We start from the raw sequence: 26,461 nt of genomic DNA on the forward strand, positions 1-26,461 counted from the left end.
CAAAGGTACCAATTGGAGTGAAACAGCTCCAGGCAAGGAATGCCAAGGATTGCGGACAACCACCAGAAGCTGGAAGAGGCAAGGAAAGATTTCTCCCTAGAGCTTTCAAAAGAAGCCTGGCCCTGCTGAAACCGTGATTTCTGACTTCTGGCCTCCGGCACTATGAGAGCAAAAACTATTGTTTTAAGTTACCCAGTTTGTGGTCATTTGGTATGCAACCTCAGAAACTAAAACTGAGGGTAAGACTAAATGGCCTGAAGGTTTTTTCCAACTATGATAAGCTATAGTCCTAAATTGGTGAGGGTTCCTTTTTTGGGAGTTTATACACAAACATCTTTTTAGACTGATCCCCACACTGTCCTATCGTGTCAGAGAGAAGTGTGGCTGTGAATGAGAAGTAGAGAGGAATGAAAGCCATTGTAGGCCCTTGAGGCAGAGTCCCAACCGGACCCTCCCTTCCTCAAGAAGGGTGCTGGTTCTCTCCATGTGTGCTGCCTTCTCCTACCCCCATGAAGAATAATTGCACACTTTGTGCTGGCTCCTGAGGCAGAAACCAGACCCCAGTCCCCAGGGTTGTCAAGTGGCATTCCTGACTCAGGAGCTCCATCCAATTCCAAACAATTAGATAATTTAATCAGCATTGCAGAAGGCACACACTAATGCCATTAAAGGCAAGATCTCCCAGGGCAGTCTGGGAGGAGCAGAAGGGGAGACAAAGCGGAGTGGACTCAGCCTCAAGGTCACTGTGTCCTCCTCCACTGAATTGCCTGAGAGGGATGGTTCTGAGGCAATGCTGTTGTTCCCAGGGGTGGACAGCAGTGCCCCCTTCTCTAGAAATCAGGGTCAAAAACCAAGATGGAATCTGCACAGAGGACAAGAAATCATCCAGAGACTTGTAGAAGAAGCCCTGCATCTTCATGAATGGTGCATGGGACTAGGAATCAATAGGTCTTGTTTCAACCCTGGATCCATCATATATCAGCTGCATCACCTTGCACAAAGCACTTACTCTCCTAAGCCTCAGTTTCCACATTTGAAAATAGAGACAATTGGCCTGGCACAGTGGCTCATGCCTGTAATCCCAGCACTTTGGGAGGCTGAGGTGGGCAGATCACGAGGTCAAGAGATCGAGACCATCCTGGCGAACATGGTTAAACCCCATCTCTACTAAAAATACAAAAATTAGCTGGGCTTGGTGGCGTGCGCCTGTAATCCCAGCTGCTTGGGAGGCTGAGGCAGGAGAATTGCTTCAACCACAGAGTTGGAGGTTGCAGTGAGCCAAGATCATGCCACTGCACTCCAGCCTGGCGACAGAGTGAGGCTCCATCTAAAAAAAAAAAAAAAGAAAAAGAAAAAAGAAAATAGAGACAATTACACTGCTTTCTAAGATTTGCAGAGTAAGGGAAAGGAATACATCATTTTTTGTTAGGATTGGGAGTCAGAGGTTGTGTTCTAGCAATCATTGTGCATTGTTTCAGGTCAGGTCCAAAACTGGAACCAAGGATTTAATAACTATTATGAGCAAATATATGGAAATTACAATAGTGCCTATGGCAGGGATCAAAACTGTGACTACCTATTTTAATGTGTTGGCCTGAAAACCAAAATATACCAGGATGCCATGCTTCTTGCTTTCCAGAGGAGGAAAATAAGGCTGTCTGATTTCCCAAAGCCACATCACCAGTTAGTGACAGAACAATGACTGTCACAGAGAAACTGTCCTGTAAGTAGCAGTTTTTCTTGTGCCAGACACTGTGGTTTACAAGCCTCTCATTTAATTCTCATAACAACTCTATGATGTTCACATTATTTTCCCATTTCACCATTGAGGAGACTGACATTAGATAGAGGTTAAGCAACTTTGCTGAAACCACAGTGGAATGAGCCCTGGAGCCAGGAATCAAACCCACTCTGAAATCTGTGCACTTAGCAACAGCAATGGAACCCGGCAGTCTTCTTAGTATATATTTACCTGCTTCTAATGTACACGAAAACTTTGTCAATGACAACTTGCTATACACATGACCACATTCATTATTAATATTAACTGTTAAATGTAATTATGACATTAAGAGAAGTTAGCATTCATTGGACTTTAAAGCTCATCAAAAGCACAGAGGTGATTCATAGGTCCTGGGATGAGGTAGATATAGAAACTGCAGAGCAATTTGGCACATTCCTTTATCATAGGGTCTTTTCTGAGCTCATCAGTCAAAAGGAAAGAGAAGATAGTACCTTGTTTAAACAGGGCCAGAGGTGTTAGTGGTTTTCCCTGATGGTAGAACTTGTAGTGGTGAAATTCAAGGCATATCTAATGTCCCAAAGGAGATTTTTGGCATCCTGACATTCCCTGTGGTCAGCTTCTGTGTATGAAAGAGGGATCCAGATTAGTGGAGCAGAACTGGATGGGTCCTGGTGTCAGCCTTAGAGAGAAACAGAGATCATGGGTGTTTTCCATCCCAGGCCCACAGGGGTCCCAGCATCAGAACAAAGATCTTCCAAAGTGTGACTCCATGATGGTGTGCCAGTCTTGACAGAGAGAAGAAAAGTTGGGATGGGCAATGGCTATAGGGAATTAATACAAAACTTTCACTTCAGATGGAAGGTGCAAGAGAAACATAAGGCATAGCCCTTGCCTTTAAGGAATTTGCAATCTAGTGGGAAAGATGAAGGTGAAGTGCCCCGGTGGGGTGCAATGGCTCACACCTGTAATCCTAGTACTTTGGGAGGCTGAGGTGGGCAGATCATAAGGTCAGGAGTTCAAGACCAGCCTGGCCAATATGGTGAAATCCCATCTCTACTAAAAATACAAAAATTAGCCAGGCGTGGTGGTGGGCACCTGTGGTCCCAGCTGCTCGGGAGGCTGAGGCAGGAGAATCGCTTGAACCTGGAAGGCGGAGGTGGCAGTGAGCTGAGATCGCGCCACTGCACTCCAGCCTGGGCGACAGCGTGAGACTCTGTCTCAAAAAAAAAAAAGAAAAGAAAAAAAGAAAGAAAGCAAAGTGCCCAAATTAAGCACACTGATTAGCAAAAGGAGAGGTCAGAGGGAATTGCAGTCAGAATGCAGCATAGCAGAGGAGAAAGAATGCTGGACTTGAAATTAAAACACCTGGGTTCCAGTAACTTCTCTGCCATTTCCTGAACATGTGATCTACAAGTCACTTATCCTCTCTGAGTATCCTTGCTTCTCTCATTTCTGAAATGAGTTTCTTTTAAAAAAGCAGATACCACTAGTGAAAATATTTCAACATATATTTATTAAATGACTTATCTGTTACAAGTTCACAATGAAAAGAAGCTAGTGTACAAATCCTTAAAATTCTGTATGAACAGAAAGCGCCATGGCATCTTAAAAGAGATGGACCTTGAGAAGGTCCTAAAGATTGTTCAGGCATTGGATGACTGTGGGAAGTGAGGCAGGGGAATGCCACATTCCAGACTGTAAGATTAACATGAGCGTAGATTCAGGGGAGTGAAATGAACTTAGTATCTTCAAGGAACCACTACGCCCCGGGGTGGTAGGGAGGGGGCTGTCAGAAATAAGATTGAGCACAGAGGGTAGCGCAAGATTATGAGAAACTTTGAAAGATGGCCTTTAGCCCTCTGATATTATGGTTGTGGAGTGTAATTTTTATTCAAGGGGAAGAAAAAAAAGAAAAGAAATGCATGCTGCTCACCCAAACATCAGGACGTTCTGTTCTTCTGTGATTGTGCTTCGTGAAAATGTTCTCCTGCAAAAAAGAAAGAAAAAGAATGATTAAGGGAAAAAAATAACTAGAGCCACAGTCATTTCAGCTCCACTGAAAGCACAGCAGGAGAAAGTAGCTGTGTTTGCCAAACTCCAGAAAGAGACACAATTGATGGGGGGTGGGGAGAGGGGAGGGTAAGGCAGGGAGTGGGAGATGAGGAGGAGCGGTTCTGCGTTGTTTTATTCCCCCAAGAAGATGTTGTAAATAATGGAGAGGTGTAGTACATGGAAGGGGAAATTACTCTGACAGGGCCCTTTTAGGGAGGAAAATGGAACTAAATACACGTTCCATTATTCCTGATCTTTCATTCAACTCCCCATTTACATGGGGGCTCCCCGGAGCTGATGTTTCCCTTTTGCTGTCATAAGTAGTCATTGACTGGAGCCGATCATTTCGAAATAACGGCCTGCTACTCTTCCACTGTCGTGATTAACACAGGGTAATAATTATTAACCACACTGATAACTGCAGAGGAGGGGGCGGCTGCCAGGTTGCCCTGCTTTTCTGAAGCCAGGAAACTTCCCTGTCATTCCACCAGGTGGGGGTGATGTCCTGGAGAGACCACAGAAGGCTTTCTGCCGGCTTCTCTAGGAGACCAGGAGCTGGGGCTCCCGCACCCTGGGCAATCGCCAAGGCTGGGTTTGCTGTCATATCAGGACCTTGTGCAACAATGCCAAAGTAGGAATTCCACAGGAAAAAGTGGAGGCTGGAGCTTGAGGGATGGGGGAAGAAGAGAGAAGGTAAAGAGACACTATGGGATTGTCCTATGCTCTTGGCCTTTGAAACATCAGGAAATATTGTCAGCTGAATGGATCGAAGGGGCTATAGCCACCCATGACTCAGAAAGATTCATAACACCAGAGCCCTGAATGGGAGCGTTTATCAAAGACAGGCCGAGAGAGAAATCATCTGACTTGAGACAATTCAAAGGCAAAAATCCTATTTCTCAGTTCTGTCCCTGGATTGCACTCCCTCGTTGATTTTTTAGGCAGTGAGTTTCTTAGGCATTAAAAGAAGCCTTTTTTTTTTTTTTTTTTTTTTTTTTGGCATCAACATCCTTCCACCGTTCTCCAAGGAGAGAGTTAGAAGGGCGGCAGCATGGCAAGCTGGCGGTTGTGCTGGGGAGTAGAGGGTGCATCAAAGCTAATTCCTGCTTTTTACAGGTGGGGAAACCAAGGCCAGAGGAGGGAAGGTGACCTATGTGACGTCACACTGCCAGGTAGTGCAGAGTCAGGAATCAAACCCAGGTCTCCCGACTCCCAAGGTGGAGTTTTTTTTTTAGTTCTGTTGTTGTTGTTGTTAATGGAGACAGCAGCCTTCATCCTACCAGCATTGATTGATTCTAAGTCAAAAGAAGCCATTCCAGAAAATCAGTGCTGCAGCCCCAGAGGGAAAGAGGAGGAAAGCCAGAAGGGAATGATGGAAAAAGAGAACTGCTTTTGCTGATCTTTCTTTTCTGTCCCATATAGCACTCATAATCCCCGGCAAGAGAGTATTTCACAAAAGGAATCATAATGAACTTAATATTAAACTGACTAAGAGGGGAAACCTAAACGTGGGCCTTTCCTTCTAGGAATTCGAAACTCAGAATATGGAAAACATTGTTAATGTGGTTATTAATTGTTTCATGATGTCAGTGCTGATGCAGTTGATCCCTGCCTGCCCAGCGCTTGTGCCACTTCTGGATTTTTCTTTTCAGACACTAGCAATTCACACCCTGTCCTAAATTTATAGCATGGGGCAGGCACTGTGGTTTGCACCTGGATGTCAGGATATTTGATTTGCTTAAACAGCATGTTTGTTTATTTTTGCATGGAGTGGTGGACTTCACTCTCCCAGCCTCCTTCCCGGGCAAGGTCCCTCCCACCCCTGCAAGGCCCTGGACCAGCCTTCACCTGTCTGGCTTGAGGCCTCCCAGATCCCCCCTAGGCCGCCACTCGGCATTGCCTCACAGTATACCGGAGACAGGCCCCCAGAGCAGGGACTGGCTCTTCAAACCAGCCCCTGTTCATCACTCTTGTCACACTCGGGGCTATAGTCCCAGGGAGAACCTGGCACCGTGTTAGGTACTCCAGATATGAGTCAGGAAACAGAAGTTGGAGGCTGGGGGCTTAATGGGCTGTCCCTGAAGAGCTTGCAGTCAGAAGCAGGAAGAAATTCTTCTGCTATCATTCTTGTCTTTCTTTCTCCCCTAATTAGGAGGAGCTGTGAGTTCAATTCTGTTGGGGTTTGTAGGGCACAGATGCAATCAAGGCGAAGTCAGACACTGGCGTTTTGCTCACCCGGCTCCCCGTGGATTTCCACAAAGACCGACTGGCATGTTCTCTTTAAGGGGTGGGGGTGACACGCGTTGCACCCAATTATCCCATTATTCTGAAAGGCAGGCGTGGCCACATATGTGGTGTTGTACAGGGCAGAGGTGACAGAAGCTAGTAGAGATTTGCATGTGTTGGCAACTTCTTTCCTACAGGCCAATTCCCATTATTAAACACACACCCACTATAAAATAGAGGAGAATTGAGCTCATTAGTAGGATTGTTTAAAAAAAAATGAAAACAATTACAACAACATGCTCTCCTTTGTAAGAGAAAATGATGCTCCTGACCCTCGGCAGAACTAAAGCTCTGCGATGCTTTGCCTGATTCGTGATGAGTCTGGGGGCATTCTCCTGTGGCAGGGGCTCCAGGTCTTTGGCCGGGGAAATGCTAAGAAGCAGGATGAGGCCTGTTGCTTCCCACTTACTGGCTTTTGAACTCCCACATTGATGGGCCCCCACACTTTCATCACTTTCTCCTCATCAGAAAGGGGCAAAATTCGAGAAAATGGGTGCCAGATCAGCCTGCATTTACATTCTGGCCATACCACACACTACCTGTGTGACCTTAGGACCATCATGTGACTTATTGATCATCAGTTTCAGCATCTGTAAAATGGGATGATAAACCAGGCATGGTGGCTCACACCTGTAATCCCAGAGCTTTAGGAGACCGAAGCAAGAGGATCGTTGAGCCCAAGAGTTTGAGGCTGCAGTGAGCTATGATCGCACCACTGCACTCCAGCCTGGGCAACAAAGCAAGACACTGACTCAAAAAAAAGACGGAGTGGGTGATAATAATTACTTAATTACCTTGTAAGATTAGAGTTGTGAGGATTAGGATTAGCACAGAGTAGGAATTCAATATATTTTAACTTATACCATTATATTTTGATAATTATGGGCAACTGAAGAAAAGGTATTGTTTTGTCTCAATGAAGACGCTGGGACAAAATGATTACTTTCTATCAGTTCTGTGAATTTCTGATCTCAAAGCAAATAAATGGCGCTGATTTTGTCTAGTCTTATCCCCACCCGAGAAAGCCCTGGCAGGCCTGCCCAGAAGACATTGAGCCCTTGGAAAGCCTTAGAACCCAACTGTAGTTCTGGCAGCAACTGTCCTCTGAACCAGGCTATGCAGCAAAGACAGGAGGTCAGTGACTCAGCACAGGCAGGGGATTCCTGGCCAGTGAGGGCTGCTGAGCAGGGGTGGACCCCAAAAGCACATTCGCATAATACATCTCAGCCCACAGGGAATGGGACCATGCTAATTTCTATGTAATCACAGCGTGTTCTCCAAGGCACCTCAGCCGCCCCTCTCTTCTCTTGCTCCCTGGGAGGGTGTGGGTGTGTACGTGGGCTGCTTAGTAATGAGGACCAACTCCAGCCTGGGTATGCTTTGTGATTCCATAGAGGAAGGTTGGTGGACAGAATCTCTTTTTCTCTGCAGCATTTTCGAGTGGAAGAGTAGGAGAGAAGGAGGGATCCCGAGGTGATGGACAACAATGACCCCATAAGCAAAGGGATATTTCTGGTGAGCCCAGCTGTTTTTCCTAGAAAACCAACCAAGAGAAGAACTGCAGTTGTACAGTTGGGAAATAGGTTTGCCTCCGGATGGAACTTTCAGGTTTTAAGAGAACATTCCCATGGATTTGTATAATGCTTTCTGGCTTGTGAAGCTCTTTCATAGTCAGCATCTTGCAAGACATGAAATGCAAGGGACATTATTCCACTTTATAAAGGAGGAAACTGAGGCACCAAGAGATTTACCCAGGGATTATGTGACCAAATGATTAGTTTCTCCTTTGGGGGGATTCTTTTAGAAAAAATAAGAGAGGAAGGCCCTTTTCCTGACCCTTAGTGCTAGGAATAGAGCAAAAAAAAAAAAATAAGTCCTGAGCCTCAGCCTTCACCTTCCATGCCTGGAGCCCAGTTGTCCACACTCCCCTTCCCCACCCCTCCTCTGAAGCCTTCTGACCTTACAAATGCCAGAGCCTTGCAAACTGTTCCAGGGACCTATTTAAGTAGGTTTGGGACTGCAGTTGCCTGGGCTTCACAGAGAATATTCTTCTCCCAGGGCAACACACTAGATGGATGGAGGAGGGGAGGGAGGGTTAGGGAAAGAGGACGAGGTATACAGGGACATAAGCTCTGCTCGTGGGAGGTTTAGTGAGAAAGGAGCGAAATCCTGCCTTGTTTGATTTGGAGCCTTAACAGGCTTGCTACTGTTTAAAGTACACAGGAAAGTGGGATTTGTGAAGGGAGGAGAGGGGAGGGGAGGGGAGGGAAGGGTGACGTCTTTATGAATGGTACTGAGAACCCCGGAGCAGGTGCCCTGTTCCTGTGTCCTGGGCTGCCGGCCCCGTTGCCTGGGCTGAGACCCACCACTCTGGCATCCCGCAGTCTCTCTCTTCCATTCATAGGACTTGGCCCACACACTCCAGTCTGGCCTGTCTGGACCAATCCCTTTGTTCCTAACAATGTAGGGGGTAAGGGGAGGCTGCTCTGCGGCTGGGGTTGCCTGACAGCGTCTGCTGGATGAAGATGAGGTACCTGGTAGGGAGACAGAAGGGACCACATTCCTGCCTGTCTATAGTAGCAAGCCTGGGCTCAGGGCAAGTGAAAGATGACATGCATCTTAGAGCAGAGACCAATCAACTTGGTGGTGGCATCAGTGGTCTCAGCTTTGGGAGCCAGGTACAAACCGGGCAACAGCCAGTGCACCATCCAAACATTGCCCTCTGACACTGGCAAGCAGGAGCCCCCTTGGCTCCCAAGCACAGGTCCAGGCACACATCCTCCTGAGCCCACCTCCCAGCCGACTCAAGGCACCGTAAATATATGCATGCACACACTCTCAGGCAGCATTCCCATGCTAAACACTGATAGCTTGCCACCCCCCGCCTCTAAAGGGAACAGACTTGATGCTGAAAGCCTGCCAAAGTGTGGCTGGCTTCCAGCACCAAAAATACCTCCTGTGATCCGAGGGGCTACTGTACTGGCATCTATTTGTGGGGCTGGAGCTGCTGCTGTGACATAAAGGACTTCCCCTAGGGATGGGCTAGTTGCCCATTTGGGCCTGTGCTCCCCAAAGTCTAAGAGCTTGCTTTCCAGGGCCAAGGCCTGCTCCCAGCCTGGGAAATGCAGGTGGCAGCATCTTAACCAAACCTGCCTTCCACAGGAGAAATATTCATTCTTCACAGGAAACATTCTGTGGCATTCCAGAATGTTGGTGCCCTGTCCTCTCCCACTTCTCTCATTCTCTTGCTTAAGTAACCCATCTAGTTACTTAGTTTGCTTCCTTGACAAGCAAAGAAGAGGCCTGGGGCCTGGAACAAGAATGCAGAAGTGACAAATGACTTTCAAGGTGAGGTTCCAGGAATATCTTGACTAGGGAAGGTAGGTAGGTTGGGGTGAGTGGAGAACCCTGTTGAGTGTGCTATGATTTTCCAAAGATGAGGATTTGGCATAAGGTAAACATTTCCCCATTCATTCATTTGTTCATTCATTTGATAAATATTTGTTAAATATTGACAGCCTGCTCACAAATGTGTTGCACTACGTCTATCCTTCCAGATGGAAATGAGGACAAACTACAAGGCCCTGACAGAGGACTGGTCAGTCCCAAGGGGCTGTGGGCCTGATATCAGATGGACAGAATGAGGAAGAATATAGTGAAGGGCAGAAACATACAAGAAAACCAGAAACCTCAGAAAGAGATAGATCTGAGGTTATAGAATCTGTAGGGTTATTGCCATGCTTTCTTTAAAAATATGTGCCAAAACAGTAATTATGGACTGTATATAGTTCCATTAAAGGAAGAAATTTAGTAAATTTGCTCTTCATAAATATTTGCGTAATAAATGAATGAATACCCAGATCAAAGGGAGAAGGTTAATGAGCAGATGTAAAGACTAGAGGTTCAGGTATACCGCTGTTGCCTCAGAGGATGTCAAATCTAAATACGAACCATGAACCCAAGGTTTTGTTTTTTTTTTAAATTCTCAGAGCATGTTATGGTAATTAGATGTTTAGCTAATAAGATCCATATTTGTTCTAGCCTATTAGGACTAAATATAACAACAATCTTTCCATTTTGATGATACTATTACTTCTTCCAACACTCTTACATGTATCTATTTTAATTCCCCCAGTTGTCTGGAGAGTGAAGACAGAAATTCTCATCTTACAGATGGACAAACTGTGGCCTAGAGAAGTTAGAGGTACTTCATCCACGGTACCTCCCAGTAGATCAAGTTAGCGCTCTTTCCATTGCTATGCTGACCACAGGCTCTTCCATAGTCTCACAGGACTCAGATCTTAGACCCTGTTCAGTGGCAATGTGGAATCTGGATGGCGTCGTGCCACCCTGTCAGCCACAATGTGTTCTCCCGCCTGTGTTCCCTCTTTCTCTCCCTTTATTCAGGAAAGAGAGGGGAGGTGTGGGGATAAAAGATGGGGTGAGTGGAAGAGTCTGTTTCATTTTATGCTTCCTTGCTCTTCATTCTAAGATTTATTTCTGGACCACAGGAGTGGGGGGGGGGGCATATGAGAAAATTATTTAAATTGTATCATAATCTTCCCAAGATGTGATTAAATTGAGGCATAGGGAAGAGAGGTGACCTCTTCCAGAGTCAGACACCACTTGATTTAGAACCAGAGGGCCCTAATTTTCAGCTTGGAGCTTTATCAATTAGACGTCTCCAATCCTACCACTGCTGGTCTTAGGTGTAGCTGGCCAAACTCCATGAACAAATGGAGGAAGTGTTCCAAAATCTTCTAGCATCTTCTTCAAATCATCTTTTTTAATAAATTGTGGTTTAGATTCAGTCTACCCAGAGATAAAACGATCGACTAGTCTGTCTGCATGGGGAGACAAGATCTACTTATAAAAATAAATAAATAATAATACAGGGTAAATATGATAATTTATTGGTGTGTTACCAACAATGAATGCTAAAGAAGTTTGAAGGAAAGAACAGGTATGGATCAGGCAACACAGCTTAGACAGATTCTTTGTGGTCCCACAGGACAAAACTAGCAGTAGCCAGTGAAAGTTACAGGAACACAAATTTCAGCTAATTACAATGAAGAACTTTTGAAGAATTCGCTGATTTCTGCAGATGTTGGAGTAAAGCCTAGATCCCCCAGTCCTGTGTTGAATGTGCGATTGCTCGAGATGACTGGTTAGTCTAGATTTCCTTTTCTTCTTCCTCTCTCTCTTTTCTCCGGCTCCCTTTCTTCATCCTTCCCTCCCTTCGTTTCTTCTGCCGCTACTGCTCTAAGAATTTGGTGCAATTGCTTTTAGGTATTCGCAGTGATTTTTGTTGTTTTTTAGATTTATACCACTGAGGACTGTGGCCACGAGAGGGCAGTAGAGGAAGCTTATCAGAATACTTGGACAGGAGTAAACTCGTGTGCGCGCTAATGGCGAGCAGGGACTACGCAGATCCTGCGAACTCGCTGGGGTCCAGCTTGCAGGCCGCTTCCGGAAAGCCGTGTCTAGAGGCTGCGGAGTTACTGAGACTGTGTGGCGAGGAATCAGTGGCCTTGAGGGCACCGAGGCATTGTCATCCAGAATCCCGAAACCTCTCACCTTAGGTTATTAAAATAAGTTATCTTATTGCCACCCCTCTGATTACCCTGCCAGAAAGATTCTCTGAATTGGATATAGAAAGCTCTTCTCCCGTCCCCAATGCCCCCATGCAAGTCGGGACTTACCAGATGCCCAGGATCCCTATCAGGGCTGGAAGTTTGAGATTCAATTCAGAGCAAGGTTCATCTTCTCATTGCAATAATAATAATAACAACAACTTCAAGACTTATTTGACAGCTTGTTGGCCTTTTTCTTTTTTTAATTTACAAGAAGAGGAAATTTGCTCCCACAAATTCCAAGACTCTAGTCTCAACCCCACCAGACAAGCCCCGTTCCTCCCCACTCACCCCTCACTCAAATTACAGATGAAGAGGGAGGTGTGCAGGATGTGTGCGGTGACAGGTGATGCGAATGGGGGGGATTCCCTGTCCCTACTGCCCTCACCCACTCTTCCTGTGTTCTGAGCTCCCCCCTAACCCCAACCCTCGACCTTCTATTCCCCCGGGGGCCAAGCCAGCTGGGCTCGCCAGGCCCGACTCGAATTCCCGGGCCCTGGCAGCATTTTCCTTGCCCCCTTGGCTACTTAAGGTGGCCGATGGGTCCGGGCTGAGCTGGGCGCAGGACAGGCAGCCGAGCGGCCTCCGGATGCCAAACCTGCTTCTCCTTTGTTGACAGCTTGCGGAGGAGGAAGTCCGCGAGGGCGGGGGAGGGGGCAGGGTGCTGGCGGTGGCGGGCGGTGCCAGCAGCGGGCGCGGCCCCAACCCGGGCGGACGCGGCCGGCGGGGAGGGGGTTAACGCGCGCGGCCTCTATGATAATGAGCTGCATGGTAAAATAGGGAGGCCGGCGCTCAGGGCTCCTCCGCCGCCGCCGCCGCCGCCGCCACCGCGGGAGCCAGAGCTGCCGGGAGGAGCGGCATCCGCGCCAGACTGGAGCGGGAGGGCGGCGGAGGGCAGTTGCTGGGAATTTTTCAGCCGAGAGGGCGAGCGATCCGGAGAGAGACCCCGAGAGCTTGGGAGCGGTAGGGAGTGCGAGCGCCGCAGCCAGCGGAGCAAACCTCGAAATAGATCTGGAAAGCCAGGCTCCCGGAGGAAATGGGACTGTGAACGAACCGGAGAGCAAGAAGGGAAGGAAGCGCCTGGATTGCTGATGTCAGAGGAGCCCGGAAAGTCGCGCTGGAAAAATCTGAAGACAGCCGGGGCTCTGCTTCTTCCTCAGGAGAGACACCGCCGGCCGCCCCCACACGCCCCCTCGGCGCCTCCGGGTGCCCCCCGCGAGCCGGCGACAGCGCCCAGCCGGGCTGCTGCGGGGCGACGGAGGACTGAGGGGCGCGCGGAGCGGAGACCGAGGGGCGACTTCAGGAATACAGATAAGTGTCTGGTGGCTTGACGTGGATTTTAATGAATTTGGACTCCATGTGGATTTGGTCGTCTCCCTGATTCCGAGCTGCGGGCAGGGAGAGGGGCCTCGCGCCGCCCTCAGCAGCCGGCGGCGGCCGAGGTAGACGGAGCGGGGACGGAAGGACAGACCGACGTCGCCGAGCTGGGTAAGCGGCGGCTGGGCCGGGCGCTCGGAGTCGGCAGCGCCCTCCGCCCTCTCCCCACAGGCGCGCACACCCGTGGCGGTTTCTCCCGCGCCCGCCTCTTTGGGGTCCCGGCCCCAGAAGACCCGGCTTGGCCGCGGCGGGCGAGTCCCCGCGTGGGCTCGGCCACTTTCGCGGGCTGGAGCGCGGCGTGCGCGCGATCGCAGGCTCACTGGAGCCGCTGCCTCCCGCCCAGGGCTTCCCGGCCGGCAGCCCGCCGGCTTCTCGAACGTGGGCTGAGGGCGGCAGCAGCGCTCCGCGGCGCGCCTCCACCGCGCACCTGCCGGCGCTCTGCGGCTTTGAGGAGCTCGGGGCGGCAAGGCTGTCCCGAGAGCTGGAGCCCAAAGAGGGCCTCGGTGGCACCAGCGAGACATCCCAAAGCCACACTGGCCAGCGATCGATTTGGGGGCGTTCACTCCAGTGCCGGGGTCCCTGGTGGCCGCCGGCTCTCCCTTCCGATCGGGGACTGGACATCAGGGCAATGGGAAAACATCATTTGCGCGGGTTCCATAAGGCTCAGGCAGAGATTCCTAGGCACTGAATGGGTCTAAGTGTTTCATCTCCCGGGACTCCCTTTGCGGTGTATCGCCCAGCAGGGGTCCAGCCCCTTAGTTTGAGCACCACAGGAGTGCTGGGGGTTGAAATGGGAGTTTGCTTAGGGTCCCAGAGGCTCCTTATGAACCATTTGAGAATGTTTCCTTCCATGTGCTCTTTCTTGCCCCACCCCACAAGTGAGGTAGGGATCCTAGAAAATTCTAGCCCTTTTTATCCATCCCACAGGTAGTCTCTATAATGCCAATCATGGTCTAGATGCCCAGAGAGTCACCAGAAACTACCATTTTAGATCCCCGAAAAAAGTCCACCTGTTTGGAATGACCCTTGCCCTAGTGGGAGCTACCTACTCAAACTCGGCTCTCCTCAGGAGGGATAGAAATAATGGCGGGGAGGAAGTTGGATAAAAGATTTGGGGCTCTAGGTCAGTAAGGGTCTAGAAATGAGAGCCCCATGAAGTGGGCAATGGAAATCTGAACAGGTCCCCTGTAGGAATCTAAGATCTTAGAGTGACAGTGGCACGCCAGTAGAAAGTACACAAGGGACATGAAGGCAGCATCAGTTTGAGGGGACTGGGACTGCCCGTCATAGCTTGAGGCAGTCACTTGGGGGCCCATCAGTTTGGAGGAACCCACAGAAATTTGGGGGCACATTCATTTCCTTCCATTCACGCGCACAGTGGACAAGGCTTATGAGCGGCAGGCCAAGATGAGTATCTTGGCTGGCCTGGGCTGGAGGCTTTGAGAGCAGGAGTCAGGTTTAGCTCTCCCCTCTCCCCACACAATAGCAGTCTCCCTCCTTTGCTGGGCTTCTTTCCCAGACCTTGAAACTTCACTCTTCTCTCTGGGTTGGCTTTGGATTCTGGGGCCTTCTACTGATTGACAGAGCCCCAGGAAGAGATAACCTTGGCTGGAGGAATTCAGCTATTCCTAACTGAAATGCACAACTTTTATGCAATCACCCCAGAAAGCTCCCAGAGCTGCTTGCAGCCCTCTCCCCTCTGACCTCCAGGCAAGAAAAGAGAAGAATTCATTAACTTCCCTCTCTCTTCATGGAGCACCATTTGAACTAATTACCTGGGATCTCTCCTCGGTGGTGGCCTGGAGGCTGAAGGGGCAGTGAGGAGAAAGGGTAGGGAACCAAGGAAACAGTGGAATCTGTCAAAATACCCTAGCGAGGTTGTTTTTCATTCCCCTTCTTCCACCTGGCATCACCACTAACCCCTCCTCATTCCAGAACTTGCCCCTGCTGCCACCAACCAGCATTACCTAAAGGAGCTATTTCCCTCCACTCCGCAGCCGATCGTCTTCAGGGACCTGCTGATAAAGGGAGGGCAATGCAGATTACCCTCTCTGCTCCCTCACTGTCCTCAGCAAATTGCATTAGGATGGGGGCAAACTGGCTTGCAAAGCAGTTAAATGGAAATGACATTTGGAGCGATGTGCAGGGAAGATGCTGAGGAGCAGCAGTGGTAAAGTACCAGGAGATCTCTATCCAGGGACCATGAGTCTGCCAAGGAAATCCCAGCTGGTCCTTCTTTTTGGCAGGGCATAAGGACAGGGGTCCCTCGAAGCCTGGAGCAGGACAGGGGGGCTGGCTAGCTTTTCAGCCCAAGTCTAAATGAAGAGTATGGCAGTGTCTTATGTCCATCGCCCAAAACCATGTCATTACAAGGTTGGTGGCCCCCCTTTCAGAGCTGGTCTGAATACCTATCCCTGTCTTCAGAGCACCAGGGAACATTCACCCTGCAACTCTCTTGACCATCAAAAGCTGCAGATGAGGTGAATGTAAAAGTTCCTTCACCATCTGTTTTACTGAAGTCTGCACTTAAAATGAGGTTAAAAAGAAAGCCCTCAAAGAACAGCTACCTGTTTCCTAGGTCCCTTTCCCATTTACCAATACTTCTGCTTACTCAGCTAATCTTTATTTCATGGGCAGGTTACAAGAAAACATAGGAACAGGAGGGGAAACCAGTGACATGGTTAAATATACAAGGCAGCAGCTGACAGCAGCCTAAACTCACCACTTTAGGTGCTATGAAATATTTATGGTGCTGGAGTTGTCACTGTTTGGGGGTTTTATAGTTTCTATCGTACCTCATTTTCTATGATTGCCTCCCTAAGATATAGGGTTTGGTGTGGGGGAGGCAATTCCTGTCTCCAACAGCACCTCCCCACCACCACCAGCTGTCTCCCTGCATTGCCACACAGCTGTCTCCACACACACGAACTGAGGCACAATATACTTCTGTCCATCATGGCAAATGGAGAGGCAAGGAGCGCCTAGCCGAGCCCCCACCCCCCACCCCCATTCTGATCATAAAGAGACTGGAGCATTGTGTTACAGTCTGTTAACTAGAAATAATTCAGGACTGACTGTCCGTAGGGAAACTGGTAGAAACAGGCTTTGAGGTGCTGGGAGTTTTACAGCTCATGTGCGTTCCCCCCTTAGCCCCAATCACCACCGCCCCACCCAGGGGCAGTCTGTTATCAATTCATTATATGTGAATATTCTATTTCTACCCTTCACATATGCTCAGTTCAAACAATGATGAATGGAACCAGTTCCCTGAACAGTTTTTTCACTTCGTTACAAAGATTTCATGCCTGATTAGAGTAAATGAGGGGTGGGTGTGCATCCACTTCTTTTTCGGTCATTTCTAAAGGTGAGCCCTATGGAGACAGAGAGAACGGCAGTTCTTCCCAGGGTCAAACAGCTGGTCTCAAGGCACGAGGGAGGGATGGCTGGTAAGAAGAGGATATCCCCGTCCTCCTGGGCTTAGCCCTCAGGCTCTCCTGGGCCTCATTCCCTGGCATTTGGGCATATGGAACCTCTTTATCTAGCTCCACACTGCTCCATCTGGAATTGGAGGGCAGAAATAGAGGCGAGAAAGTTCTTTGTTGGGGAGCAGGGTCCTTGCGGGGTAAGAGTGTAAGGGGAGAGGAGGAAGGAAGGGCACAGAGCTGAAAGAAATGGCTGAGGCCTGGGCAGTGCAAAAGTTCTCTGCTTCTACAATTGGTTAACCATTAACCGCCTTCCCTGCTCTGGTTCTGTCTCTCTCTGGGGTGAAAGAATATCTCTGGGAAACTCAGAGGACCAGCAGGTGTTCCCCCATACCCCCCTTCACCCCAGCTTAACATTTGCTCTGTCTCCACTGCCCTGCCACAGCCCCAGGCTCAGCCACTGACCCCCACTCACCTCTTCCTCACCTTCTTCCCCTACCCCAGCATACTCTTCCCACCCACTGCCAGTTGTCCCTTTACCCAGGCATTGCCAGTTGTTTGCAGGGCAGGGTGTGTGTCAGAGACTGGGAAGCAGGCACAGAGGTGGGGAGAATCTATTGAAGGGAGCAGCTGGCTTCACACAGGATTCGGAGCAGGAGCTCTGAGCTCAGGTTATAGACAGCTCTATAACCACTAGGATTTTCCTAGTGCTTCTCACTGTGGATCTGGCTTGTGGGTGGCTGTTTTGGCCGTTTGAGGTGAGTCCATGTGGTCCAAGGCCTGACCAAGGCATTCCTAACAAGTCAGACCTGGAATCCTGAACATCAAAGAAAACCAGCAGGTGGATGGAAGATGTAGATCAAGATGCAGGAGCAAAGGCACACATGGAAAGACAGAAGTCAAGATGTGGGCACAGGCGCAGATAAATGGAGAGAGGGAGGAAGACAGCAAGGGAAGATAAAGACAGAGAGATTAACAGTGTGAATGGGGGCGGACAGAGCTCAGAGCGAACACAAAGAGAAAAGTGGGAAAGAGAGCCTTGCAGGCAGAAGGGGGTTTTCTGAATCTTCACTGGCCAGGGAAGCTCTGGGCTGAACTGAGAAGCCGAAGTAGCAGGTTATCTCCACTAGAGGGGACTCTTGAAAGCCAGGCTTGGCCCAAAACAGTGGCTTTTGTGCTTTTTTTTTTTTTTTAGAAGAAAAAAAAATTAATAGATGAGATATATTCGAAACTCCCAGCCGTCACTTCCCAGAGAATACAACTGGTAGGGTCCTATTGCCAGTGGGACCTTTGGGCCTCTGTCTGTTTGCAGAGGATGAGAAGGCGCCTGCAGCATTAAGCAGGGATGCATGGGTTGTGAGCAACTCCGGAGAGGCCTGCCCCAACAGGTCACGTCTAGGGCTGGGTGGCAGGGAGGGAGTGCATTCTCAACTTAACAGGCAGTCCAATCTGCTGGCTGGCCCGCCAAAAGGCCCTTGCCGTTCTTATCAGCAACAGAAGTTTCTGGCCCAACCCCGAGGGGCCTTCACATGCTTCTCATCTCCCAACTCCCTAAATGCAGATTTTTGAGACTCTCAGGTAGTAGGAAAACTGCTCCTGAGGAGACCTTTTTTTTAAAGAGCTTTCAGGAACTGAATGCATGTCAACATTGTATCGCTGATTTAATCTTTTTCATCATATTCTCTGTGGGAATCTTTCTCTGAATTATAATTCCCCCTTTCATTTCAGCAGAGGACAATATTGAGAGACAGCAGAGTCCAGAGGCTTTTCTCATCTAAGGAGATAATAACTGCCTAACAGGGGCATGGAAAAATATTGAAGTATTGGGATGGGCAGGAGACCAGAGAGCTTAGCAGCGTCTCTTCCAATCTGATAGCATCCCTTGATAGTTCATCTTGGTTTGCTTTAACTCAGATGTACCTGGAGGTCAGGGCAGGGGAAAGGGAGGATAGAGAAAAGAAAGAAGAAAAACACGATAAATGTATCATGTTATGAAAGTTTAATTCTGCTTTTCTTTGGCTAAAATTACTTTGAGGGTGAAAAATAAAAGGTAGTGGAGTTGCCCTTGGAAAGTTCAACTTGTCTTTCAGAGGGAAGAGGAGGAGGGATCCCAGGGCTCCGAGTGAAGAGCTGGTGAATGAGCCTGTCTCCTCTGATCCCCCCAAAACACACATATTCTCTCCGAGGCTTTGAGAGGATGGAAACTTCTGACAGAGGAACCCTAGCACCTCCCAGCCCTCTTGAAGGAGTTGTTCTCCCAGGTTTTCTCTTGTTCTATCTAAACAGCCTCCCTCTCAACCCTAGTATAGAGGGATAGAAGAAGGAGAGATTCTTGCCCTTTGCACTGAACCAAATAGGATGACACTGAAAGCGGGAATTGGAATTCATTTAAGTTTAAATAAATAGGGATCGATCACCTGTGTGGTGCCAAGAATGTGGTAGCTCCCTCCTAATACAAGGATGAAAAAGTAATAGATCTTACCTTCAGGGCATTTACAGTACACTCAGGGAGTGGAGGAAGAAATTGCATAGCCAAGTACCCCCAAATACCTTTAGTAAAAGGCAGAATGGCATTAACAGTGTGTACTAGGGGGTCAGAGGAAGTGAGAGCAGACAGCTCCTCAAAGCCTTTGCTTTAAGTCATGGGAGGTGAAGATTTCCAGGAGAGACTCAGAGGTGCTGGAGAACTTCACGGTTTCCTGTGAAGAAGGATGACTATTTAATGCTCTCGCAGTCTCCAGCCTCTCACAGCTACCCGTACCTACCCAATTTTCCCCTCGTTCTTCTCTGAGGATTTTAAACTGGACAGCGCTGGAGTTGTTTTCTATTAGTCAATATCCTACAGCAAGGACTCCAGGGTGCACACTCCCAAGGATTTTCATGTTGTATTCTATGTAAATTGCATCCCTTTCCGGTACTTCTGGAGCTGGCGTGTAGAGGCCAGTGTGGTGCCTCAGGAAATATTATTACTCATCCACATTCACATTTAAGTGTCCAGAATCCTGCTATTATGCATCTACTCTTATCTGAATGAAGTTATTAAATGGAAGGACCTGAGAGGGAATATTTGGATTTTATCCCTACACCTTGGCTGTCCACTCCTCGGGCTGCCTCTGCCATGTGCTTGCTACCTGAAGAAGGAGCCAATCTATTTAAAGCTTTCTGTCCATAAAGAGGATAGAGGGATACTAATAGAGAAAGGTTAGGAGGATGAAGATTTCAACTCAAAGAGAAGGTAGCCATTCTCCTTTAAGCTTTCTGTCCATAAAGAGGGTAAGGGATACTAATGGAGAAAGGTTAGAAGGACAAAGATTTCAACTCAAAGGCAGTCTCTAATCCTATAAAGGAAGGTCATGCTCTCCCTGCACCTTGTCTGAGGCTGGGGGAGCCACATCAGTGATGCTGTCAGGGAACCGACCCCTGCACTGGGAAGCGCAGAGCTAGGGCCATACTTGGGCTTCAAGAGGCCTGTGAAACCTTGGAGATTCTATATCTTCAAGAATGATGTGGGTATGTGTAGTCTTGTATTTCTGAAGAGAAGGAGTTCTTGCCCCCTCCACAATGTAAAGAACCACTAGATTCCAGTCTCTAGAGCCTTTCCTAGCCGTCATTTCCACTTCTGCTCTGGTGGTGGAACAGGGCTTTGGATGAGGAGCTGTAACCCCAGTGCCTCTGAGAGTGGTAGACAACTCACTGAGTGAACAAGAACACGCCAGGGACAGCTCAGAATGTCAGCGGAGCCTATGGATTGTGATTGCTCTGTGACTATGGGCAGGTCTTTTTACCTTTGAGCAGGGGTTAGAGGGAGCAGCCGGCCAGGCAGTGTGCTCCACCCTTTAAGGGAGAGAGGGTGGAAGGTTCAGGAGCAGAGGAAGGGGTGTGTAGAAAAGCCCTGCCTTGCCTTATAGAGGCAGCAGGACCAGCGGGCAGACAGAAGTGGCAAGAGGGGATGTTGCTGCTTTGAAGTGGTTTCCTGCTTCATAAAAGTGAAAGGCCTCGGCTGGGCTGGGTAAATATTACGTTGGCCTCTGACCTCCCACCTCCCCTGACTGCTCCCCGGTTTCCCATTTTTTTCTCCTGAGGAACAAAAATACCTGAAGGAGAAGAGCCAATTTTTTGAATTTCACTGAGAACAGCGTTCTTAGCGGGACCCCAGCCCAAGCCAGACAGGAAGACCCAGGCTCCTTCCCTGTCCACAGGCAGGAGGCCCCTCGTGAGTCAGCAAAGCTCTCGTTCCAGGTCTCCACTCCATGTTTTAGGGCAGTGGTGTTTTCCAGGAGCAGGGCCGGCTGGGATTTCACAGCGCCCTGACAACACTGATGCCCCACCCTGACTCCAGCTGCTTAAAACTTTCTAACAAGTCCCTTCACTCTCTGTGACATTAAAACCCAGGCTACCAGGTTTTCTGTAAGGCAAACACCCCACCCCCTGAGGTTTATCTGTAAATGAACAAAATTGGAGTCTACCGCCCCACTCTGAGTGACCCACAGGGGGTCAAGTTCTTCAAGTTCTTCAGCTTTCTTGGCCCACAGACTTAGAGAGAAAGATCTGAACTGTATGGGGAGCTGGAAGCCCCTCCCAGCACACTCCTGCAGGAGGTTTAGGCCCCACTGAGATGGTTGAGAGCAGATGGTCAGGAAGAGCCTGGTGTCAAAGAATCAAACAGGAACTAAGTGCCTGCCTTCACACTTGTAGCCCTTCCCACTTCCTAAAGATTTCTCACCTGTTGACCGGTGCTCACCCTCCATTTGTTCCCTGGTCCCAGGAGGGAGATAAGAGGTTAGTTACGCTCTGGCAGAATTGGCTCCTGCCCCTTACCCAGCACCTCGGTTTCTCCATCTATATAATGGAATGAATACTCAAGCACCTTCACTTGTCTTTGTTTCTGGAGCCAGGCCCAGGAAGAGGGTGTTAGGAAAGTTGGAAAAACGACAAGTGCTGGAAACAAGGAAAACTATTCTAAATTTTGGAACAGGTATAAGAAGCGAAACTAGGGTTATTTTCCCCCTCTCTCTACAAATTTGTTTGGAATTTTCTGAGAAAAGTAAGATTTTATTTAAAGAAAATCTCTATGCTAAAGAATAAAGGGCTGAAGACTTGGTGGAGATGGGACATAGAGAAGAAAGCCAATAGTGGCCCTGCAAGGAGACCACATTCAGGGCTTGTGGTCAGCATTTAGCCAGTGGGATTGGAATTTGAATTCTGACTTTGCCGCCCTTGGGTTTTTAGTGTCTTCAGAGCTCTGAGAGCGTACATGAATGACACTGTCGTAGGATTGGTAGCTTGGCATTGCTGTGGGAGTCAACCCTTCATGGAATAAGAAAACGCAGAGCTCATGGGTATCTGGCTGCCTGGCTGCAACAGGGCTTGCATCTCTCCTGCACAGAGTAGCTTTTACCCAGGCCCACACAGTGGATGTGAAACCCAAGTCCAAATTGGGTAAGTGCATTGCCGTGAGTCACACAGCAAGCTGCCATTCACTGCCCTCCAATTGCTAGGAGGTTTGTTTGCCCCAGCGTCACCCACCACACTCTCTTGATCTGCCCACTTAGCTACCTTTTCTTTCCAGTCTCTTGTCCCCTGCACTGTGCCCAGTGACCTCCCCCATCTCTCTCTTCCTTGGTTTTGAGCAGACAGGCATCTCACGAGAGCTCCTGGGGTCAGGGACATGGATGGAGCAGACACATCACAGAGTGTGTTAGCAGGAGTGGAGTCCAGGAGCCCAAGCTGGACGCTGGGGCTCAGGGATCAGATCCTTGGTAGCACTGATCATCGGTCAAAACCTAGCAGGATGTCTGGGGAGAAGCATTAGCTGTCTTCTAGTAGGCCAAGAAGCTCCCCAGGCAACACAAGGAGCTTTGTCCCTGTTGGAAATGCAGAGTGCGGGATGGGGCCTGTGAGAGGAGAGTCCTAAACATCCCATAGCACTGTCCAAGAGCCTGCTGCAGAAAATGGGGTCAGCAAGAGCCCTTGATTTTCCTTTCTAAATATTATTTTTTAAGAAAGAGTTTGAACTGCAGAATAAATAGGTGTTTGGTGTAGAATACTTGGGAAATGTTTTTGAGTGTTTAATAGTACCTTTTACCCGGGCCCACACAGTGGATGTGAAACCCAAGTCCAAACTGGGTAAGTGTATTTCCCTGAGTCTCACAGCAAGCTGCCATTCACTGCCCTCCAATTGCTAGGATGTTTGTTTGCCCCAGCCTCACCCACCACACTCTCTTGATCTGCCCACTTAGCTACCTTTTCTTTTCAGTCTCTTGTCCCCTGCACTGTGCCCAGTGACCTCCCCCATCTCTCTCTTCCTTGGTTTAGAGCAGACAGGCATCTCACGATGAAGCAGTATTCCCTGTGAGAACTGACCTCTCCTCTTCTCTTCCCATCTGCCGGCCCTTAGCACACACCACAGCCCTTCCATGATGCTGCGCAGTGTGGTGTCAAAAGACCCCCCCTTTTAAATAGCTCCAACCAGCTTTCCTCCATCCACAGCAAGCCTTGATATTTGCACAGTCAATGGCTCTGGCAAGGCCAAGCTGCCCCTCCCTCCCCGAGAGGCACTGTGGGCACTGTTTGTGTTTCAGTCTCTATAGACTCAGCATTCACAACTTGAAGAGGCTGAGACAATGACCCAAGCAGCTGCCTGCAAACTCTGCTGGCTGGGAGGCACAGAGAGCTCCAGTCTCACAAGGCTGCGAGGGAATGAGAGGCAGGGAGGGTCGCCCCAGCTTGGATTTGCACACCATGCACCTGGGAGCATTCTCAGGCAGCTGTGGCTGACCTGGAGGAAATGAAGGGGGCTGGGATCCAGAGAACCTGGTCTAGGCCACCCGATTGACTTCCACTGCGGGCCCCCAGCTTCCTTGGCCAAATTTTCCACCAACAGTGCAGTCCCTGGGGGCCAGGAAGAAAAAGCAGGGCCCTGGGGAAGCAGCCATGTCTGGCCTGGGGATGGGAAGAGGCAACATTTGTCTGCATAGAGAAAAATAGGAAGCTTCACCTGGGAGAAGAAAAAAAGATACGTTCCTTGCAAGAAATTTTAAAGTTGGTGCAGCATAATTTCATTTGACTGAACAAGTGTTTATAGAATATCCATATACCGAGTATGATAGAGGGGAGACAAGTCATTGTCCAGGCTCTTGAGGAGGTTTCAACCTGGCAAGAGAGGGTATGCACGCAAATCATCGTCCTACAAGTCACAAATAAATATTACAAAAAGACAGAAGGAGAGAGATTAGCCAGAGCTATCCCAGCCTGGAAAAGGCTACTTAGGGAGGGAATGGGCTCTACAACATTTAGGGAATTCAAGCAGAGGCTAGAAGATGGCCAGGTCTCAAGAAGAGATTCCTGCATAGAGCAGAAAGATATCGTAGCTGATAGCTGAGGTCTCCACCCACCCTAAATCTTCTAAGCTTGAGTTCCCTCTTTGCTGCTAAGTAAATCCAAATTCAGTGGAGGAAAAGGCTGTGTTATGAAGTGGAGTGTCAGGTCCATACGATTGAATTCCAAAGTAAGTGAAGTTGGTTCTCACACCTTCAGGCCCATGGCAGTCTCCACCGAGCAGGGTGCGAGGAAGGCTAGGCTGGGATTAGCCCTGGTCTCCTCTGGAGCCAGAATTCTCCTAATCACGTTAAAATTAACACTCCCTCTACAAGCAGGAGCAGACCCCTCTGAACTGAGATTTGGTCAATTCTCTGCTTGCACAGCTCTAACTTCTTCTAATCATTGTCATAAACGGGACGGAAGCAGCTGCTCACTCCAGTCTATTATCAGCTTGGTTGGAGACAGAGAAATTTAAATGACAGTAAGATGCTTAGCAAAGAAACGAAAGTCAGTGTTAAAAATAAAGAAAACAAGACAGCTTGTTTCATCGAAATAGAAGGGTTATTAAACAGGCCTGAATTAATCAGTGATCTGCCACTGTCGGGAATTGAAGAGCAGCAGGGCCAGGGCTGAGAGCTGGGAGGAGATGGGTAAGGAGAGGAGTCAAGGCAGATAGGAGCCTTCTGCACTCTTGGGCTGGCTGCAGGGACTGCAGAGGTGCTTGGTCTTCAGAGGGGTTGCTGGCAGCTGCATTCTTTCCCACAGTAAAGGGCCGGCTGGGGAGAGGGAGACTGGCACAGTGGTCTCTCCTTACAGATTTGTGCTTTTAGATCCTTTCCATCTGCCGCCACCTGTGCAAGCCCCTGGGGCCATGTCCAGGCCTCAGCCCCTCCCCAGCCCTCCTTCCCACCCGCCAGAACTGGGCAAGAGCCAAATGGCATTCAGTGGATGGCCAGCAGCTCCCAGCCCCAGGCCTTTTCCTCTAAACATTCACAGGGGGGTCCCCAAGAATTCAACTCTGAGTCACAGCTCCTTAGACCCCATATCCATTTGCAAAGAGTAGTAACAGGATATCCCCAACTATGGTCAGAGTATTGCTTATGTGCAGGCAGAGAGTATCCTCTTGAGTAAGTGATCTCTTCCAAGATATATCAGTTGGTGGCATCTGCAACGTCAGGCAGCAGAGAAGCCAAGTGACATGTTTAACTCCAGGACCCCCCAAGTCCAAGTCCCACTTTCACATCTGGTGCCTTTGCCAAAATATTCAACCTCAAATATACCTAAGTCCTCTCACCTGTAAACTGGTGATGCGTATACTGCTCTCAACCTCACCAGCTTGAGTAAGGGGTACATTAGCGGAATGATGCATGTGAAATTTTTAGGAAACTATAAAATCATTGCACAAATACTTGTTCGTATTACAGTGGGGTCCCTTGCACACTCAGAACCAAACATCAGAAGAAAGGTTTTTCCGAAGGGCATGGAATGCATCTGGGAGGAGAGCAGACAGACGTGCTCACACCTTCGCAGGCGCGTGGAGGGGAGGGCGGGTGGCCAGGCACATCTGTGTGCACATGTGCCTCCATCCGGTGCAGAACATGTTGGATCTTGAGTCAATCACTCCAGGAGCATTTTCTTTGCTCCTTGACCTCCACATTCTTTCTCCTCACCCCTTCCTCCTGCTTCCCTCCTGGGTCCCTCCTGCCTGTTTACCCTTTTCCCGGCTTCTCTCTCACACCCCATTCATCATCCAGGGCCAGATTCTCACTCAGGGAGCACTTTTCATCTCCTGCCCTAGGTCCTCCCTCCCCGGCCTGCCATTCCCACCCTGCTCCCCATCAGCACATTCTTCCCCCTGTCTCAGCCTCTCTGAAAACTGCGCCCGTCACTCTCCCTCACAGTGGGCTGAGGGATCCGAGAGGTCCGGGGCTGGGCTGATAGCGCCTCGCGGGTCTCAAATGTCTACTTCCTGTGCTCCTTCACCAAGGGGCTGATGCCACTCCAGGTGCTTAAGGGTCCTTCAGGCCGAGTGTCTGTACATCTTGGCACAGAAAAGACCTTTAAGTGGTCAGACCTCTGCCCAGAGTTCCAGCCACCCCTCAGTTTCCGCATGCCCCTTTAATCCAGCTCCATGGCACTCCCCTTGCTTGGTGTGTGTAAGTGTGAGCGTGCCTGTTACTTAGGAGAGGCTGTCTGACAGCTAAGGATCTCTACTGCAAGAGCTGGGAGTCTCAGACAAAGAGAGAAAAATAATAGAAACTGCAGGTAGGAAGATACGGGGTGGGGACATAGCCTGCTTAAGAAGCTTCCTCCTGAAAAGGAGTTAGAGCTTTTTTATTGGAAGGCTGACTGTTGGTTCAGAAAAGCACTAGAGAGAAAGAAAGGCAGGGAAAGACAAGGAAGGGAGAGGAACTTCAGCCTGTGTACTGAGGCGGACCTGTATGGGAAGGGCCCAGAGAATGCGAGGCCCCAGCCTAAGGAGCTGGTATCTCAGCATCTTCTCCTCCTCCTCAGGACCGGTTTTCCTCTTTCCTCCTCCTCGCCCTTCTGTGCTGCCACAGGTGCCTGGACAACCCAGCAAGAGCACACAAGTGGTCCTAAATCACCTGAGGGCCATGAGAGGAGGG

General features: G+C 49.2%; 1 protein-coding gene across 2 annotated transcripts in view; it reads left to right on the plus strand.

Annotated features, from left to right (window-relative positions):
• PLXNA2 (plexin A2) overlaps positions 1–26,461 on the plus strand; it is a 242,733-nt gene that overhangs the window by 13,066 nt on the left and 203,206 nt on the right. The window contains exon 1 of one of the 2 annotated variants that reach the window (XM_003308723.6): positions 12,401–13,203. The exons of the other annotated variant lie outside the window; for it this stretch is intronic. The gene's annotated coding sequence lies outside the window, so the exon portion shown is untranslated. Of the gene's footprint in view, positions 1–12,400; positions 13,204–26,461 lie in introns of those variants that run through there. 2 annotated transcript variants of the gene reach the window in all.

Source organism: Pan troglodytes, chromosome 1, assembly GCF_028858775.2.
Source record: "Pan troglodytes isolate AG18354 chromosome 1, NHGRI_mPanTro3-v2.0_pri, whole genome shotgun sequence".
Taxonomy (NCBI): domain Eukaryota; kingdom Metazoa; phylum Chordata; class Mammalia; order Primates; family Hominidae; genus Pan; species Pan troglodytes.